Genomic DNA, 19,787 nt, shown 5'->3' with positions numbered 1-19,787 from the left:
CGTTCATCGGCACATCCCGGGGGCCGCTGGCAATGCACGCGGATATCAGGTGGGGACGAGGGAGCAGCCGCGGGACCGGGGCCTTCCCGATAACTGATTTGCATGGATGCCAATCTCTTCCTTCCTCTTTCTCTCACCGCTGGTCCTCTCTCACCTGCACCTGCCAGGCTGCTGGGGAAGCACGGCTCACACGGCCGGGCGGACCCGCTGTAGGAACTGGATGCACCCGCATTGGTTCCCAGAGCAGCTCCATCTTCCTGCTCCAGGCTCATCGGTCATCGCTCCCGTTCAGATCCCACAGAGTTCCTTTCTTGGCACCATCACGCTGCCCTTCACTGACAGTTCCCCGCCATCAGCACATCCCAGTACCTCCATCTGTGTCCCAGGAACAGCTAACTGGGCAGTGCAGTTGGGACTGAGCTGGGGACAGAACTGCTCATGACAGGACATCCTCGGTCGTGCTATCCTACTGCAGGAGACAGCAACCGAGCTGTGCAGGACACAGCACCCATGTCTTCATTCCTGCTCTCCTCATGCCATCAGCTTTCTGATTTGGGAGAGGCAGAACGCTTTCTATATACACCTCTGCACACAACTCCAGTGTTTCACTGATGGCACCTCACATCAGCGAGCAGCGCAAGCTGCAGTGTGTTTTCCCATATACATTCTTTCCCCTCCCTGTATCAGATAGGACAGATTTGGTAGCACCTCAAGCTGGAAGGACCCTGGCATGGCTGACAGACAGAACTCCCCAGCAATTCATGCACAGCTGCCTTCAGGGCATTGCGGGGAGCAGCAGGTCCAGCCAAACCCCTCTGTTCAGCCCCTAATGACTTCCCTCTCTGTTCAACCCTGCAGGTGCCCTCTCTCAGGGGCACTAAGCCTCCATTATGATAATCTGGGTTATCCCTTACTGCAATTTCTTTAACTGTTTTGGGGCCAGCACCAGGGAGACATCCTTGCTCAGGGTAGCACTTACGCACGCTTGAAGGGACACACTTGCATCATTCTTTCTGGAGACGAGGGTTCTCATCTCACAGGGGAATTCTCCTTGCTCTCACTGCCGCTTATGCCAGAACTGTTCTTTTCCCAAAGTGGGTTTTGCTCATGTAAACACAAAACATGTTTGCTTTCCAGATATAATTTCATTCGGGCATAGGAATTCATTGAGAATTTGCGGTTTCAGTGGGTGAAAGTGAACAGAAGAGCCCCAGATAAGCAGAGTGCTTGCTGCGGGATATGGAGCGCTGGGCAAGCACAGCCACTCGACTGGGGCTGCTCAGCTCCACCACAGAGACAAATGAATCACATGGGAACAGCAGCACCTGCAAGGGAGCCGTGAGAGCTGGGGAAAGGTGATGTTCCACGGCACAAAATGCAGAAAGTTGTCAGTTCCTCTGTCTGCAGGATGGCTTCCTCCTCAGACCAAAGGGACGATCTGCATATTTTTGTCCCAAATAAAATGTGTGGAAGGTGAAGGCTCCTGGATGTGGGAACAGAGCCCAGCAGCACAACATGAGGATCAAGAAGTTATCAGGAACACAGCGAACTCTATAGCAAAACAGAGCTGCACCAGCCCAGGAGTTCCACTGTGAGAGTTGCTCTCAGCCCCTGGGAGAGCTGTGCAGGAGCTCTGCCTGATCCCACGCCTAAGGCTGGCTCCTTGCTCCCCCAGTTAGCATGTAACATTGGAGAAGAAACAGAGTTCCTCACATGTCACCCACCCGCCTAGATCCCCCACATGCTCGTAACTCTGCTCCCCTTGTTCCCAATCCTTTCCCTTGCGTTCAGCACGGGGATCATATGCAAATCCCATGGGCACTGGGGGAACAATCTGTGAAGGACACAACCAAGTTTCAGCATTTGCACTCCTTTCAGTCGGAGTACAGCACCCACCTACAACACAAACAAAGGACAAATGCCACAGAGGAGGGCAGCAGTGACCTGAGTTGGGCAGCAGCTGCCCTTCAGCCACCTCTGCCAGCACGTTGCACCATCCCCACTGGCCTCAGCTCTAGTTTAGCTGCTCCCATCATCTAACCCTATCTAATTTCCAGCTGATTTTATGTATATCTTTTTAAGTAACTTCCAGTCACTGTGCACGGGGAGCAAAAAGACAAACTTCACAGGCTGTAGGAGAGGATGGAGTGTTGCCCCCAAGTCACAGCAGGGAAGTGTGGGGGAAAGCAGCTGGGTCTGGGCTGCAGACTGGGCTGACTGATCTCTGGCAGTTTGCCTATACAGAACACTGAGCAGATACCAGGTCTGGCAACTGCTGCCCATGAGCTTGTCTCTGACAGTGCTGAAGCCATTTGGCTAAGTAGCCTTTATTCTGGACAGTTGTGGGATAAGTTATCAGAGAGGAATTTCCTTCTTATCTTTGTTGGTTAGGCATTGGCTTAGACTTTAAAGTATATAGGATGCATCTGCCTTTATCTCCCCTGCTTTTTCCAGCAGGGGTGAGGAGAAGCACACAGAGTATTCCCAATAAAGGTGCATCCCAGGCTTACTGAGTGCCAATACAATACCATCTGGATCAGCTCCCATCCTGTTATAAAACCACCCCTGCATGGTTCCCAGACACAAACCACTTAGAGCCTTTGGGGCCTTTGGTCTCCACGTTCTTGCCATGTTTCAGGAGTGCCAGCACAGCTTACTACATGGCCACATACCCTCAGCATGAAATGCCTCTGAGATACCCCACTCACAACTTGTTTCAATCCCATGCTTTGCCATACTCCCTACAGCAGGAAGCACTGCATAACTCCTAGCAGCTCCAGGAGCACAATTCTCTTTGCAGAGGAAAGCGAGCTGCAGACCTCTCTGCTATGCAGCTGAGCAGGTGGGTGTGCAGAGGGAACGTGCAGAATGGCCATTTCAGCAATGTACCTGGGACTGAAATAAGATGTGTATCTGCAGCTCTGCTCTCCTCTATTTTTGCACACAGCTGCTGGTTTCTATCAGTCACTGTTCCTGACAAACTGCTGCCTGATCAGGGGAATGCTGCTCTCAGACACATCCACATTTCCTTTAATAACTTCCATGGCCTAAGGGTGCCTCATGTGTACCCAGAGCTGCATTGGTAGGGAGTTATCTTGGTTTTTGGTTTAGGAATTATTTGACTTCTTTGCAGAGCCTCTACCTTCCTTAGCTGCCCTACTTTCCTCCATGTTCTCAGCCAATCTGTAAGCCCTCTCCTGGCTTCCTACTTGCATCACATTTAAAGAAGGTCCTATAAGTTTTTCTGTATTTTTTGTGCTTTACGTTCTCTCCTTACCCACCAAGTTCTCACCTCCCATGTTTTCTGCTGCCGTCTTTCCTGACTGACTGCTCTGGGGTTGGATACCTCTTTGCCTTGAATAACTTCTCCCACCTTGCACCCTAAGCAGACCGTGGAGTTCCCTGCCTTCCTCTGGAGACTGCTGTCTGCTGCAGTGGCATTAGTAGGGACAATGAAAAAGCTCTCCTTTATCCCCAAACCTTCCTTTCCACAATGTTCTCTCTCCTCCTTCCCCATTTCATTCCTTCATCATGGCTTTTTTACCCCATTCCCTGCATACTTCACTTTCTCACTTTCCTGACTTTCTCTGTCCCTCCCCCCCATGCTCCCTCCTTCCTCATCTGCCTCCCTTCTTCCCTCCTCTCCTTGGCTCGGTATCTGAAATCCCTGCCCATAGCGACGAAAGGAAAAACAACAACACAACACTGCAGCCCAAGGAGGCCGGAGCACGGGATTCCTTCCGAGAGAACTCAGAAACCAGGGAAAAGAGGGAAAGCAAACAGAGAGAGCAGGAAGAAGAATTGGGTATTTCGAGGGGGAGGGATGAGCTGGTATCTCAGGGAAACGCAGTTGGGTCTGAGAACAACACAGAGGGTGATCACAGCTCCAACCCAAACACTGCAGAGAAGTTCTGTGTTCTGGGGGAGGAAGCTGCTTCGGGAAGCCTGGCACCCACCGACAGAGCCCCACACACAGTTACCCAAAGGACAGAGAGAACCGTGCAGATGGGGAGGGAAGAAAAGCAGTGCCTTGCTGCAGGGAGCAGAGGGGCAGTGGATGTCTCTGCAGCAGAAGAGGGCTGCCTCCCACAGCAGGGAGATTTGCTTTGCCAGAGGAAGCGTTTGGAGGCTCTGGGTCTGGGGCTAAAGGGTTAATACCCCACAGGAGGGCCCTGGGGAATCCACTGTAAATAGGTGTGGTTTTCTGTGTAGTTCCAAGAGGCATTTTCTCTCTGTACCAGTCTGGACAGGTGAGAAATCGGAAGAAGTTGGAGCCTGTGCTTCCCACCAGCACAAAGCAGGGCTGTTAGCACAGGCCTGACTGTTTGTTTGCACACTCCAGCCTGGCTGCTTAACTCCGTAGTACCCAATGCCAGAAATTGCTGGCAGTCAGCACGGTGGTCCCCCGGGTACAAGCACCTGCCTGTTAATGGAAAGCCACAGATTAATGGTGCAGCACAAGGAGCCTCAGTCAGTTACTTGCTGTAGAAAGGATAAATTTGGTGATAAGCAAAAGAGCTCAATACGGTGAGGACGGGAAAGGCAGCCCCCTTCCTTTCTCCTCCTGATGACTCTACCTCACGGGCCTGTGCCCCTCTGCCCCTGACCCCAGTACTGCACTTGAGAACAATCTCCCCGTCTTCAATTGATTTTTAAACCTAGCTGGCCCCCAGGAAGTCAGGACTGAAAGATCGCTGAACTCAGCCACAAGCTCTAATGCCATCGCTTATATAATCCCTATCATAAACAAACCAAGCTCAGTCTTGAAACCAATTTGGATTTTGCTCTCACTGTTCCCACTAGAAAGCTGCTCAAAGATCATACTGCTAAGAAAGGAAGAAACATTTTGTTAATCTCCAGCCTAAATTTACCCATTCCTGTTTGCTCTGGCAATGAAAAACAGCACCCAGGCAGCAAAGCACTGGATAAGACATAAACCTTAGAACAGAACTCAAACAAATCAAACTGAATCACAAAGAATAAAGCCAAAGAATGAAAAGTGGAGTGTTTGCTAAGCAATTGGCCTTAGATTTGGAGATGTTCACTCCTTGGACCATTTCAGATCCGGTGGGCTTCTCAGCCCTCTAGTGCACTCACGTCTCTCTGGTTCCCCAAGTTCTTGTTAGAGACATGATCCCACTGTAGCCCAGTACCAACTGTTCTTTTGAAAACTGCTTCCAGAAAAAGACATCTGCATGAAGATACATCCTCAACCCAATGCCCTCACACAGCCACAGCCAAACTGCAGCCAAACACCTGGAGAGCTTCAGGTAAGGAAGGAGAGTGCAGAGCTGCAGAGAGAGCACAAGAATGTCCAAAGTGCAACATACAGAATAGCAAAATGAGCCTGCAGAGGGCTGAGAGCATAAGAAAGGATACTACAAAGCCCCAGGAAACAGAAAATGCAGGTGTCAGACCTTCCTTCTGCCTTTCACTCGTGGTCACCACTGAAGTTAGCAAGAAAAGTTGTTTATATTAGGCTTTTAGTCAAGTTCCATTTACAAGAAGCCAAAATGATGATGTTAAACCCAAAGGCACGCCATATCCAGCAGAAATATGGTTTCCCAACTTACGTTGGTAGATAGAGCTGAGACATGAACACAACACTGAATCATAGGTTCCTGTCATCTAATGGTGGAGGATAATGGGAAAGAAGACAGAGATGGGGAAAACCAGCTGCTCCTCTCGCTGGATTGTGCTGTGAATTTGTAGGTTCTGTTTGAAATAAAACAGCACTTATTTCCAAGGCAACAAATGGCAGCGTCACAAACAACAGAGGTACAGGAGCTGCCTGCAGTTTGGAAGCTTAGAGAAAGAATGTCTTCCCCAGAAGCACAGGCAGAGTAAAGACCAGGCAGGCCCCCATGTTCCAGCTCAGAGTAACATTTTGCCACCGTCTCTCTCTACTCAAGACCTTTTCCCTGCTCCTCCCATTTACAAGGCATCTATATGGACAAAAAACATGTTCTGTTGTGCCTGCATGAGGTAAATGCTCACATTCAAGGGGAGAATCATAAAGCTAGCCCTGAGGGCCTTTCAGGGAGAAAACAGAGCTGAAAAGCTAAGACTAAGGCTCAGAGAGACACTAGGCAAGGTAGAAAATGTCACATCAGCATGACTTACTGTACAATCATCCAGTGTGGCCATGCTTCTGGAGCTGTTACAGAAGATGAAGCGCAGCTGGACCTGGAGGATACCAAGCTGGATCAAAGCTGGAGGCATAAAATTACAGCAGAAAGAGAATCCTTCTTCAGGGGAGGAATGAGGCTGAGCAGGAGAAACAGGAGTGATAGGCATGAGAGACACTAATTTACGTAAGCCGCTGAGTGCTACAGAGGGAATGCCCTGCAGAGCACAATCAGTTCAGGAGAAAGATAGATAAAGAACAGAGATGGGCTATTTGCTGGGGATGGAGGTTATTTGCTGGGAGCCAAGTGGGTGAGCATACATGAATTCATTGCATGGGTCTAAGATGTGGGGTACAGCAAAGAGCGGGGAAGTGAGTGGGTAAAGTCAGGGAAGACAAAGTAGGAAGAGAAAGTAGGAGTGGGACTCCAATAGTAGATAGTAGAAGCTGTAATCACAGGAAATAATAGCTGCATGGATTTTGAGAGCTTAGGTGTCTGTTTAAAAATGCAGACATGGTATCCAAAACAACTGAGTTAACTGGTCTGTGTAGCTCCATCTGCAGAACAGGGATGGCCTAAGTACTAGGGGAGCTGAGGATGGGTGTGCATCTCTCAGGCAGGGGCACAGCTGCAGTTCCTCAGAAGTTCACCCCATGTCCTTCCAGCATTCCTGGGATTCAGCTGGAGTGCTGTACTCCTGACGGGGCTGAATTCTGTTCCTCGGAACATAGAGCCAAGGAATGGCACTCTGTGCAGACAGCACTGAGAGAAGGAACAGTGGGGCAGAGAGGGCTGCCCTGGGAGAGTGTTTGAAACCTGTTAGTGGGAAGAAGGATATGCGTATGGATGGACATAGGAAATCCTAGAAGCATCACAATGTGAGGGAGGAGGGTGAGGTGCAAAGGCTCCAGAGTTGACTTGTCAAGAAAAACAAGAAACTGGGAGATAAGAGAGGGAAGTGCAGGGCTTGCTGTGGAGAAGCGAAGACACCTTCTCCAGGGAGAAGGTGGGACCATGCTGAAGGATTCTCTGAAAATCATTAGCGGCACAGCCTCAGAGTGAGAACAGTTAATAAGTTACAGGAGAGACCTCAAGGCAGAATCAGGACAGGGCAAACAAAGATCCCACTATGTGAGGTTTCGGTGGGGTAACCTACAACTCCCTGATTACTCTGACAGTGGAACAAGGGGCAGACAAGAGGAGCAGAGTGGCATCCCTAGAGACCCTTCAGCGATCGGCATGCTCTGCAGTTAGTGGGCTGCCAGGCAGGCCTGCGAACCAGAGTTGTTGTACAAGCTGGACTGGACATTCCAGGAACTGGAGAAAACCACAATATGCCTTTGTGACGTAGACAAAGTGTGCGTGGAGCGGATTAGTACATGCAGATGTCTCAGCTTGTTCCAGCTGATTGGCACCAATCAATTCCCCCAAAGTCTGGTGCAGATGTGCTCCATGTAAAACTAGACTCCTCACTGACATGAAAATGCGAGAAATCGTGAAACCAGTTTTGGATCGTGGCAGCAAAAGGACAAATGAGCTCCTTATGGATTTTTCCAAAGAGATGTGGTACCACCATTTTAGAGTGGGACAGGTTTCTGCCCTTCCTTCCACTGCTTAGTTCTGCACAAGCACCTTCCTCTGAACTCTGTAACTCCATTGGGGCTTCTCTTGACAGGCGCTGTGAAGAAGGAAGTCTTCCTTTTGAGCACTGTCAGCCCTGAGTCACTGCTGGCTGGATTTGTACTCCAGCAATCCCAAGGAAATCCAGCCTGAGAGGTGGTTAGATGCTGCACAGCCCGAGCCTTAGCACCACTGACAAGCCAACATAAAGCTTGCCCTCAGGTGTGTGAGGGGTTAAATCTACCAAGAAAATGCTTCTGCTGCATAAACCAAAATGACTCTTTTTCTTCTCTCTCTCTCTCTTTTTTTTTTTTTTTTTTGTGTTGAAGTTACTACATGAAAAGGGGAAAAAAAAGCTCCTATTTGTTTTGCCCCTGCAGGAGCCATGAAGGGAGCTCTGCAGAGTGGACAGTACAGGCACTGTGGCATCACAGCAGTGAGGGAGCTGAACCGGGAGCTGTGAGGTGAAGGTCCCTGTTTAACAGCTTTCCGTTTGTTTACCGAAAAAATATTGTTCCATCATAAAAATTCCCAAAATAGTTCGTGTCTTGACAGACTGACTGGCAGCTGCCCAGCTCTGCAGGATCCTGCTAAATGAAAGGAAATAAAAAGAGCTAATCTGGTACCCATGGCCCAATGCCTGCAGCTTGGGAATCTGCAAAGGCTCAGGGTTCAGTTGGCCCATTAGGTACAGGGTAGGGTAGAGAGCCCTTAGGTTGAGAGGCCAGCTTTACCTATGGCAAAAGCTTTCCCATGGGTGCTGGGCGGGCTGCTGGGGAAGCTGGGGATTGCCTCGCTATGAATGGCCAGTTTCTGCTTTATTTTTATACTGAGATTTTTTCCCTGTTTCCAGCTCTGCAGAGCTTTCCCTTGACCAGACAGGCTGTCCCACACCAGGGACTGACACTCCAAGGTTTTCAATTCCTGGGAGCTGCCAATTGCTCATTTGGGGAAACTCTTCATACAGGCATCATTTTGGACCAGTGCAGATCCTAGCCAGCTTAACATATTGCTTGCTGTTCCAGAAGTCTTAGGATGACAACCTACTGTTGCTGCAGATTGTGATGATCTTATTGTGCATAAAAGTATCAAAGAGCAAGTGGCACCCAAGTCAGAACTGTTCTTCCTAGGTAGAGCGAAAGGCCACTGTGAAGCCCTGCAGCAGTGACCAAGGGACCATGCACATTGTGACTCACAGCGCAGAGAATCAGCAAACCCAGATTAGGTCATGCAGAAATTGAGCCTCTGTGGAAAGAACCTATCTACACCAAATTGCAGATGTGTCCTCAGCTGCAGTTAGCTTCTCCATGGGCCATGATCATGGCACTCAGAGCAGGTCTGCTTTAGGCAGGGACAAGAGAAAATGTGTGCTTCGGATCATTCCCGGCAACAGCCCCATGGGAGTCTCTATTCCTTCTTTAGACATTTCAGCACCAGGCCTCCAAGCCGGGCCAGGACTGAGCAGTGGAGCTGGGTGGGCTAGAGGGTGACTGTTACCCACCATGATTAGGGGAGACAAGCACCTCTGAAATTGACACAGCCTCAGTCGGGCTCACTGTGAACAATCATAGAATCATAAAGGATGGAAAAGAGCTTTGAAATAATTTAGTCCAACCATCAACCTGTCACCATGCCCACTAACCATGTCCCTCAGTGCCACATCCATACATTTCCTGAACACTTCCAGGGACTCCACTACCTCCCCGGGCAGTCCATTCCAACACATTACCACTCTTTCCAAGACGAAATTTTTCCTAATATCCAATCTGAATGATCTTGCCCATCTGGCTGTTGAAGTGCCTGGTTCCTACTGTCTATTTGCATTTTGCACTTACTTCCCTTAGCCTAAGAGAGATATCTTATGCAGTTGTGGCTGCACTCTGACAACCTCCTCCAGGATAAACAGCAATTTCAACCACCAGCCCCTTTCTTCATCTGTTTTCCCCATGTGTGTCAATTTCACTTTTACATGATCAAGTGCCCAACAACCTGACATTTCTGGAGGTGGGGCTCTTGCAAGGCAAGGCTGGGAATACTTCTCCCTCACAAAGCTTCTTGGGTGACAAGGCTGACTCCCATGGGCAGCATCCAACCATTCTCAGACAGAGTCTTGCTAGGTAGCTGTCACCTCCATCCTGTCCCTGCTGTGTCCCTAGGCCCTGAGTCACCCACTTCCTCTTTCACTGTTGGGGAAGGTGATGGACAGTACTGCCTCAGTTCTTCCAGCACCCTCTCAGTCACATTTTCCCTCTTATCTTATGATTGTCACCTAGGAGATAATCATCAACAGACCAGCTGCTCAAGGGCACAAGCAAAGGGTGTTTGCCTTTCACATTTTAACCCTCTGGAGCTGGCACTAATGCCCATGCTAAATAAAACCAAGGTTTCAGGATTGCAAAGAAGACAAAATGTTGCTACCTTGCTCCAGTGTTACCAAACTAAATAAAAGAATCATCACTAGCTGAGCCAAAGCCCCAAAATACTGAAGAGCCCTGGCCTTACCCCACTTTTTTTGAATGGCATATCAGTAGGACACTGTTAGTTGCCACAGAAAAACCTTATCTCTTCTCCAGTTTGGATGTTGGGGCTCACTTGGGCCCACAGATGCAGTTCCTCCTCTCATCCACAGCTCTGCTCGCCCTGTATTCAAGGCACCCTTTAGCACTCCAGGGTATCTAGGCGCTTGGACACATCTCGGAGGAATTGCTTCTCACGTACTCCTGGATTTGGTTGTCCACTCACGTCCCTACTCCAGCCCCTGGCTCGTATCACAGAAAAACTTCCCATAGTCATATATTTGCTTTTCTGCTATCTTTGCTGGGAGATCTTTCTCTTCAAACAGCATAGGAGTGACATAAAGCTCTGCTGTTGTCTCTGCAATCTCACTGCCAGCAAATAAAATGCAAATTGATCATTGCTGTACCACACTCCTCATTATTTAAAAAATCTCAGAGAAGGAGCCTAGGAATAGAATTTACTTCTGATTTGAAGTACTGAGTGAAGAAAAACTTAAATACAGAACTTCATGGCTCAAGTAAGCCATAAGAACTCCCGGACACACACTGCCAGCATCAGAAATACTAAGGTCCCACCCTGCTCATGCCCCTGGCTTCTTCATTTGTTTCTTATCAGGTTGCTATCTGGCTACTTATCAAGACTTATTTTGCATTACTTGTTATCAGTAGATGGCAAGCAATCAGGATTTGTTGTTACTAACTGCTATTCCAATCTTGCTAGATACAGGACCCCCACCCCCTCCCTGGGGAGGCACAGTTCACTTCTAGGAAGTTCTTTCCCATCTAAATTTTCTCCCTTGTTAATGCAATTCCCATCTCCTCACAGATGTTTGGAGTCAACAATCCTTTCCCCACCTTAGTCATCTTTTGGCTAAAATTGGTTAGCATTATGCTCAGTCTATCTCCCCACTCTGTCAACAGCTCCAACTACCCCCAGTTCAGGTTACAGTATTTGAACTGTTTGGAGAAAGACTCTCACTCTCCTCATAGGAGAGGAAAAACATTGACCTAGCCTGCAGCCATAACACAGCACAGGCTCCCTGTCTTGCTTGCTTTCCACCATCCTCTGGGGTTCACTCAAAAAAAAAAAAAAAAAAAAAAAAGCATTGATAGATACTTGAAGTCAATTTCACCTCTTATCTCTCTGGTTCCCTAAGGGTAGCATCACATTTGCTACCAAGCTGATGCTCACAAGCATAAATCACGGCCCTTTTTCAGCCAGACTGCAGTCAAGCCTGAGCCCAGGACTTTAAGTTTTATGAAAGCCACAGACAGAGATTGTTATCTGCTTTATCCCTTCCTCAGGTTGCCCATGAAGTTGGCTCTAGTGTGAGCAGGAGGGTGGGAGCTGCATACTGATCTCATCCATCACAGATGGTAGAGAAAGACCAGCCCATACTACTGAGTGCTGGAGATGAGGGAAAGCAAAGCTGAGCATTGGCAATGAGCAGCTGGCTAAAAGAGAACACTCTCCCTGTCAAAGCAGCTCAACAGGCCCTGCATTCACTTGTTCTCAGTATGACACAACAGCCCTGTCAATCTGAAAGTCATGCTGCATGAAAGTCTAGAGGGAAATGTTTCACATTCGTTCTCCATGTCTTGGTTGAAGAAAAATCACAAAGATAATTGCCTGGTTCACTCAGTGACTGGTTGACATCATACTTCACACTCCTTGTGCCATGCAGGATATTGCTCACTCAATTCACATGAACTGGCTCCAGTTCCAAGCTCCTCCTTCCCGTCCTTCCAAGGATACTGTGACAGTGGGTGGATCACACTAAAAGCAGATTTGAAATCAGTCAAGCATTCTCTGCCTGGTCTCACTCCCCCTCCTCCAGAGATGCTTTCCTAAGCAGGAGGGCAGTGCTGTGCTGGCCACAGCTGAAGCATGCAGGGGAGATCTTTAGTTCAGGACTTGTACCTGGCTCAGACGGTGCTAGTGGTGGTGTAGGACAGCGAGGGGTCACAGCAAGCTGCAAAGAGAGCAGCTACAAGAAAGGAGCATGGGAGGGTTCCTGTGGAACATAATTGATTTGTGGATACTCTGAGGTAACAACGGAAGGACCATGGCTTGTTTACCTCTCCTGGAAGTGGATTAAGCAAAATGGCAGCATGGGCTGCAGAGGTCAGTGTCCCTGCAGGGCACTGGTACAGATGAGCTCTTGCACAGTGCCCTCAGCACTCCGCTACATGTGGCAGGGAGATTGCAGCAGTGAGGAAAAGAGGAATAACTGTCTTTCCCGATGCCATGAATGGTCATGAATGAAAGCCATTTCCAAGCAGACTGGTATGTATGGGAAGAAGGAGTATTAATTCCTCTCCTTTGCAGATTTGGAAAGGACTTGTGAATGTTTCCTTTCCTGCGCTCTGCTGTTAACAGTTCTGCAGGGTGATATCATCGGGGCTTTTTCCAAACTCAGCCCGTCTCAGACATTACAACACCAGGTTTTGGCTGCCTGTACATATCGCCAGCTACACCCACTCCAGCCCCCTCCCTGCAACACCCCCAGGGGAACAGCAAACCTCCCAGACTCACCCAAGCTCTGCTCAGATCTCAGCAGCCGTAAGCTCCAAACTCATCCTCCAACGCTGCACCTGCACCTACCCAACAGTTCTCCAAAGCAGCTCAGCTAAAAATAGACCCTAGCTTCTCCAAAGAGTCCAACACTCTGAGCCCCATTGCTTTTAAGGACAAGAGAGCAAGTGGCTTATGATGCTAGGCACTGGGATACCAAAGAGGGCATTTGGAAGTGGAGAGTGGAAAAAAGGAGAAGAGCAGCTGCCTCAGGTCAGTTTCCCTAGTGCTGTAGGTCCATGTACTGAGGAAATCAACAGCCCCCAGTTGGAAATGTGCCCTTAGAGAAGCCATTTACACGCTGGAAAAGGGACAGCCGCTCTCTCATCCCAGCAGTCACGTGCCTGTGTTACGCACTGCAACAAGTTCACCTCTGTTGTGCAGCTATTGCTGGGCAGAGCAGGGGAAAGAAGTTCTCTATGCGTGATGGGGGCTCTCAGCCAAGCCAGCTTTGTGCCAACATGAAAAGGAAGTATCACCATTGACGTTAATGAAATTACTTCTGTGTCAAGTTAGGCCAAATAAGAATAGATTTAGGGTACTTTGAAGTGTTGGAGATTTGCAGCCACAGAGCAGCCTATCAGCACAACAGGCAAAAACAACGCAGAGGGGAAGAAGTTTTAGTTTCAATTTGTCCAAGAATCACAATGAAGCAGCAGTTATTTAAAAAATGCCTGAGCTCAGTTCCTCAAAATAGTGGGAGTTTCGTTTAGCGCTTACCCTGAGTGGTGTGTTAGCAACGCACTCAGGCCTTTTTCTTTAAGGAGCAAAAGTGCCAAAGGCAAAAGAAAAATAAACAAACCGAATGCCTGGGTCGTTCCACTGACCAGCCCAGATGTCAGATTTGCTGCTAATAATGCCAAATGATATAACCTGCTTCCTTCCCTGCAGTCATGACCAGGAAGGTGCGAGGAACCCCTGGAGATGCAGACAGCTGCTCTGAACCTGAGACAGTCCCCCTGCATGTTTCTACCGCTGCTATTCTCCCCTACAGATGTGCTATGTCAGTATGAAACCTCCCAGGGCTCTCAGCCTGCTCTCAACAGCCTCCTCCACTTCCCCCTATGCTTAAGGATCACAGAACTGCAGAGCTTTCTTCTGTTTACTGTAAGGAGATGTTGCCTGGATCCTTTTTGGATGGAAACTCTCTGCTGCTTCAATCTCTAGCAAACTTGGTCAAGGCTCCCCAGAGCTTTTTCCTGCCCACCGGACAGTTTAGTTGCTCCAAAACAGAACTGGCTTGGTTCAAATCCAGAATTTGATCCAACGGCTCAGCTACATTCCCACTAGGATATCGCCATTTGGCCTGCTTGTTGAGGAGCCACTGATGAGAAAGACAACCACAAGCCAGTGGTTACGAGGTTCATCAGAGCTAACTAACCACCAAGGTCCAGAGCTGGCAGCCTTCAGTCAGGAGGAGATCTGCCTTTGCTCTGGAAGCTTTCTGCTGCTATTGTTTCCCCTCTCTTTCCTCAGAGATTTATATTGGTACCGACAGTGACATTGCAAAGACCTTTCCCGTCTGTCTTCTAGAGCACTTTCTCTTCTCTCTCAGTCTCTATGTAGGTGATAAAGCCTATTTCCCTACAGAGGTTAATTACTTTTGGCCCTTTAAAGCACTTGTACCCCAGAATAATATTTTCTCTTACAGCTGATTCTGTCCCTCTCTAACTCAACGTGAACCTTGCACCATACACAGCAGCTCCAAGCACTCCCCTTCAGAAACACGGGCCCAAGTCCATACAGCAGATACTCATAGAGGGATATGGTGGACAGGTCGATGGGAGCTACTTGATGTCAATGTACAGCTCCAGCAAAAGCACTGCTTCCTTGCTTTAAAAGGGATGCTGACTCCTGGGGAAAGGAGTGGCAAGAAACTCTAATGGCTGACATCTGCACCACCTGCCCCATAGTAAGCTCAACCTGTTCAGCCTCCCAGATGGAAAAAAATGCCTTTGTACTGCTGAAATCCCATGGTGTAAACACAGGGCACTCAGAAAGCTTTTCATCTCCTGTAGAAAGGAAGAATTGAGACCGCAGCCGGATGCCATAACCAGGCAATTTCTGATTAGAAATAAAACACTTTTTTTTTTTTAAATACAGCGGTGCTGTTCAACAAGTGGAAGTGGCAGATTCCCCGTCTCAGCTCAGTCCTGCACTGAGGCTGGCCAACCTCCCAAAAGCACTGCTGGCAAGCACATATTATTGGGTGTGGGACAGGGGTAACTACATGAAATGAAGGGTCCAGTCTTATACAAGAGGTGAGGCTGGATGATTGCCTGTCAAACCCAGGGAGCCTGTGAATTACCAGAGCTCTCGTTTTGCCTGTGGCATTTCTGTAAACCTGCCGCAGTTTCTTGGTGCTGGTTCAATGCTGGCATATGTCCTGAAAGCACACCTTCTCCGAGCTGTTCGTTGTTCCAGGTCTGCCAGAGACTGAATCTGCTCCCCAGCCTCTGGCAAGAAAGTTTCAGATTTCCTCATATAACCCTGCAGAAGCAGGAACACGGCAATCAAAGGGAGCTGGCTGCACCCTTGGTCACAGACAAGAGGCTGTGCACTCCCAGTTCAAATCAAGTGGAAGAAGGCTGCTGGAGGTGACCTCAGAGCCACAGAGCACAAGGATGACCCAGAAGAAGGGGAGCGCTGCAGTGTGGCAGAGATTAAGTAGAACTGCCTGGGGCATGCAATTTATCATGAGGATCTCCTGGCATCAGTTGTACAGCGGGAGATCATCTTGCAAAACAAAGCTAAAACCTATCCAAAGTAATGTGGCAAGACATACCATAAGGCAAAAAAACATGGTTCCTGTTTCAGGATGAGAATGTTTTTGCCAAGAAAATACAAGGCTGTGGTCCCAAGAACTATGGGAGTACCCAAAAACGTACTATGTAGTACCCAAGAAAAGCTTTACTGCAACTTCTCCTGTCAGACAGCACCCCTTTAGCCTTTGTTATCTCATACATGTGGGAGGTGCAGCATATATGGGTCAGGCAGTGAGAATGTCCCCAGAAAAGAAGCTGCGCCTCCCTGGAAAACTGCCAGGCATTGGTGAGCTGCACCTAAATCCTCTGAAGCCCATCAGGATGGAGGCACTGTTTTCAAGCCTTACGTCCTACTAAAGAGCTTAGGTTGCAGCCAGTCAAGTAAGTCTCACACTTGAAACATGAAGGCCTCTGCTCATGACGAGACCACATAGAATTCTTTGAAGAATTAAGAGGCACAGTCTGGTATGGGTAAGGATCTCAGAACAGAAAAAACAGCTGATGAGCCATATTTCACATTTGTGTCTTTGCCCTCTGGCATTGCATTAATTCAGACTTTCCCTTCACACTTCTTTCCATTCCGTGCTCTAGCTAGACCTGATGTGTGCGAGCTGGCTGTTGTACCACCACACATACCCTGTACATAGCGGCTCCACACCAGCAGTGCCTCTGCTGTGGCAAGTGCTGATTTGGGTCTCATTCTTTTTCCACCTGCAGAGCACCATAAAACTTGTGGTCATACAGCAAGCAATCCTGGAAATTTCTAATCTTCTCGCAAATTTGATTGAAACCGTCCTCAGTCTTCAGAAGTAGCCAGAGGGGCCCCACGGTAAAGAGCATGATGACGTAGGCTTTGTCACCTTAGGAAACCAGCCAGGAGCAGCTAAGAGGCCCATACGCTACACATCCACAGTCCTACAGGTATCTTGCTGCAAAAAAGTGTGGTGAGGAAGCATGGAGCAAAGGCAGCTGCTTGCCAGCAGTGCTTTGCTGCCTTTCTAGCTCATCTGTGCGTTGTCACTTTGACGAGAAATAAACTGCTTAACTCAGCAGTGAGCCGCAGGTCTGTCTGGTTCTGTTGATGGTGGCTGTCAGTCCTCACTGAGATGATTCATGACTTGACACTATTTTCTGTGCTCCCTTCGTGTCTCCAGCTGGAGTGCCCTGTACTCTTGGGTCCCAGCCAGCAAGCAGGGTGAGTGTCTCTCACTTGCTTATAGCAGGGCTGGGGGATGCTTAAATGAAGTTGGTGATGGGAATCTTGGGAATTTCACAGCAGATGTAACTGCAGCTATGATCCTCCCTGCAGCCACCAAGCTCCTCACAGGGCAGAGTACAGAAAAGCATTTATCTAAAGAGAAATCCATTGAGTAGCTACTTCTGGAAATGAAGGTGCTCTTAGGGATACTAGCTGCAAAGCAAATTTAAAAGACATAATAATTCATGGCCTGATCTCTAAGAGGCAGGAGTCCAAAGCAACAGGAAAAACCGTGCGTGCAGCTGCATGCTTTGTTGACACATTCAGCTACCATGATTGCCTGCAGAAACAAACACTTTGATACTAGTGAGAGAGAAAGCCTGGCCCAGCACTGTGGCAAAAGCCCTTGGAAATGCAGGTCCCCACAGCCCCTTGCAGGCTTGGTGGTAATGGTGTCAGAGTACAATTGCAGCTCTAGCACAAAAAATTCCCCAGTCATTCATTTACCAAGGAAGTGCTACAGATTATTACTAAAGCTGAAAGAATTTGTTTAGATCCACGCTGCGTTTCATTGCAAATGTTTATTTTCTTTCAGCACTTCATTCAGCTTGGACAATGACACTCAGTTAATTAGTTTCACATTTTTGTCCATGCTTTTAAGCCCATCTCTTTTGCAGGATTTCATGACTGCAACACTACGGCTAAAAGCACAGTGGGCAAAGGCACATTTGCTTTTTTCTGTAGAAAGTCTTCACTTGATTTAACAACAACAACAACAACAACAAATCAAGTAATTCCAATGAGTTTTCTGTTACATAAAGCCTAAACTGAAGCACCAAAGCTGACACAGTCATGTTTCCTTTCAAAAAAAAATATAATGTATAATTATTATAACTGATGCCTAATTTAGAGACTGAAAAGCCTGCAAGTAGAGCAGCTTTTTTTTCCACAGGGAATCAATGCTGACATGTTACAGAATTACTTTTTAATACCCACTCCTCAAATGCCAGTCATATACTGGACTGGAGAAGCACCAAATACCAGGGCCCAGCAATATCACTCCAATCTGTGGCTCCAGCTCAAGGTAACAAACACATTCAGGATCTCTTAAGGACTAGCTGTTAATGATTCATTTCTAGTAGAAGTATTTGGACTCCTTACAGGATATCCCCAAGCACAGGAGATTTGGGAAAATCTGCACAATCTCAGCATTCACTGCAGTGCCTGAAGCTCCTTTCTGCAAGGCAGTTTTGCCTGAACGTGCAGCTGAGCACTGGTTTTGTGAACACATACAAAACTTGGTCCTGACAAGCAGGTGATGAGCAGCAAGGGCTCAGAGCAGACAGATGTCCTGCATTATTACACCTGAGCACCATTCCAGAGGGCAAGGGTGGCCAACATTTCCACATCAAAGGGAGGAAGGATAATAAAAGGGACAGTAACAAATAGTTACAGCACTGAGTTGAATTTCTGCTTTCATCCCACTTGTCCAACAGCCAGAATAGCCACAACTCTCTAAAACAACATGCAATTGTCTGTTAACTGTCAAGATTCATAGCTAATGCCCTTCTGAGAGCAAGAGCCAACCAGGCAGCAGCAAAATAAAATAAAGTCAGCCTTTCCTCCTGTGTTTGTCTACATGCAGATGTCTGGAGGAGGATGGGCTGCTTATTCTGGAGGATGCAGCACTGAGCACAGCAGGCTTAGCCTGAGTAGTCCCACCAAACAGTGATATTCTCAGCTACCTGCTCCTCCCCAGACCCACACCGCTCCCTGTAAAAGCCAGTGACACACTTCTCCTGCTCTCCTACACTTACAAAATTTCATTTTCTCTTCTCTCTGCTTCCTTCCCACTTTCTGCCCCAGCTTCCACGCTTAGTCTTCAGTACTTTCTGCTGACGGGCAGTCTCACTGTCCATCAAAACAAAGCTTTTGGAGAATGAAAGCCACAGAGAATTGTATCACAAGGAATGAGAGATCCTGCAACGCATACGTGCTCAATCCCGGGACAAACAGTTGCTGCTGTCACTGCACATCACAAGATCCAATCCACACACTGGCAACAGGCACCTGCCCACACTTCCCAGCTATCAGCTGGCCGAGGACTGCCACCGCCACGCTGTGTGAGGCTGTGCTGGGGACGTTTATAACAGCCCGGCCTCCAGTAAACTGGAAACAAAGTAACCTGAGAATCATAGCCCTGAGAATCTGCTGAAGCTCTAGAAAAACAGCTCGTGCTGACTTGCCTGAAAACCCCTTCCTTCTTTGCTGAAAGCTAAAATAAAGAACAAGAGTAGGTTCCCTATACCGGACAGCTAGAGATAAATTTCCCCCCAGAAAGAGCAGCATTTTCCATAGTGGTGGCTGTATCATCATGGAAAGGCATCTGAGACACTTCATTAGTCACTGCCTCCTCAGTTATCTCCCCAAAGCAGCAGAGACTGAAAATACAACAAGGAAAGAGGAATCTCTGCATCTCTTTGCAAATGTGGAAATAACTGTGTTGACAGTTTAGATGCCATCCAAATAAACCCCTTTGTACATTTTATGAGCCCGACCTCTTCTCCAGTGCTATTCTCATCTGTAGGTAACTCCTCCAGAACAGGGGTCAGGTGCAGATCTGCGCTACCGAAAGAGCCGAGTTTGTCTGTACAAGTATGTCCAAATCCTACCAATCACTTAAGGCCGCCAGTGCCCACTAGAGCCCTGCTAAAGCAGCCCACATGCTGAAAGCTCAGCTGGAGGTGAGCACTCAGAGCTCTGCCAGCTGTCCCCCTGCAAGGGGCTCCGGCAGCAGGGCCAGCAAAGGCCTCTGGGAGGAATCGGGAGAACGAAGCAGCAGGAGGGAGGAAGGTACTGAGATGCCTAGAATATTTACTTTTAAGTCTAAAAGGGTAAGAACCAGTAAGGTACAGAAGACACAGGGGAACCCTTACAAATCTGTCACCCCCAAGTCTGGGCATGTAGCATCAACCTGTACATAAC

At 48.2% G+C, this 19,787-nt stretch overlaps 1 protein-coding gene and 1 long non-coding RNA gene across 2 annotated transcripts in view; one reads left to right on the top strand and one right to left on the bottom strand.

Annotated features, from left to right (window-relative positions):
- The window catches only part of JDP2 (Jun dimerization protein 2), a 39,312-nt gene that overhangs the window by 15,754 nt on the left and 3,771 nt on the right, over positions 1–19,787 (bottom strand). The gene's annotated exons all lie outside the window — the stretch shown is intronic.
- On the top strand, positions 6,228–9,380 carry LOC109367830. The gene is made up of 3 exons (XR_002115315.2): positions 6,228–7,719; positions 7,804–7,970; positions 8,129–9,380. It is a non-coding gene; the product is annotated as an uncharacterized LOC109367830 (long non-coding RNA).

The sequence above is a fragment of the Meleagris gallopavo genome, chromosome 5 (assembly GCF_000146605.3).
Source record: "Meleagris gallopavo isolate NT-WF06-2002-E0010 breed Aviagen turkey brand Nicholas breeding stock chromosome 5, Turkey_5.1, whole genome shotgun sequence".
Classification (NCBI taxonomy): domain Eukaryota; kingdom Metazoa; phylum Chordata; class Aves; order Galliformes; family Phasianidae; genus Meleagris; species Meleagris gallopavo.
The sequence above is the reverse complement of the archived record's forward strand: the minus strand, read 5'-3'. Positions and strand labels throughout refer to the sequence as shown.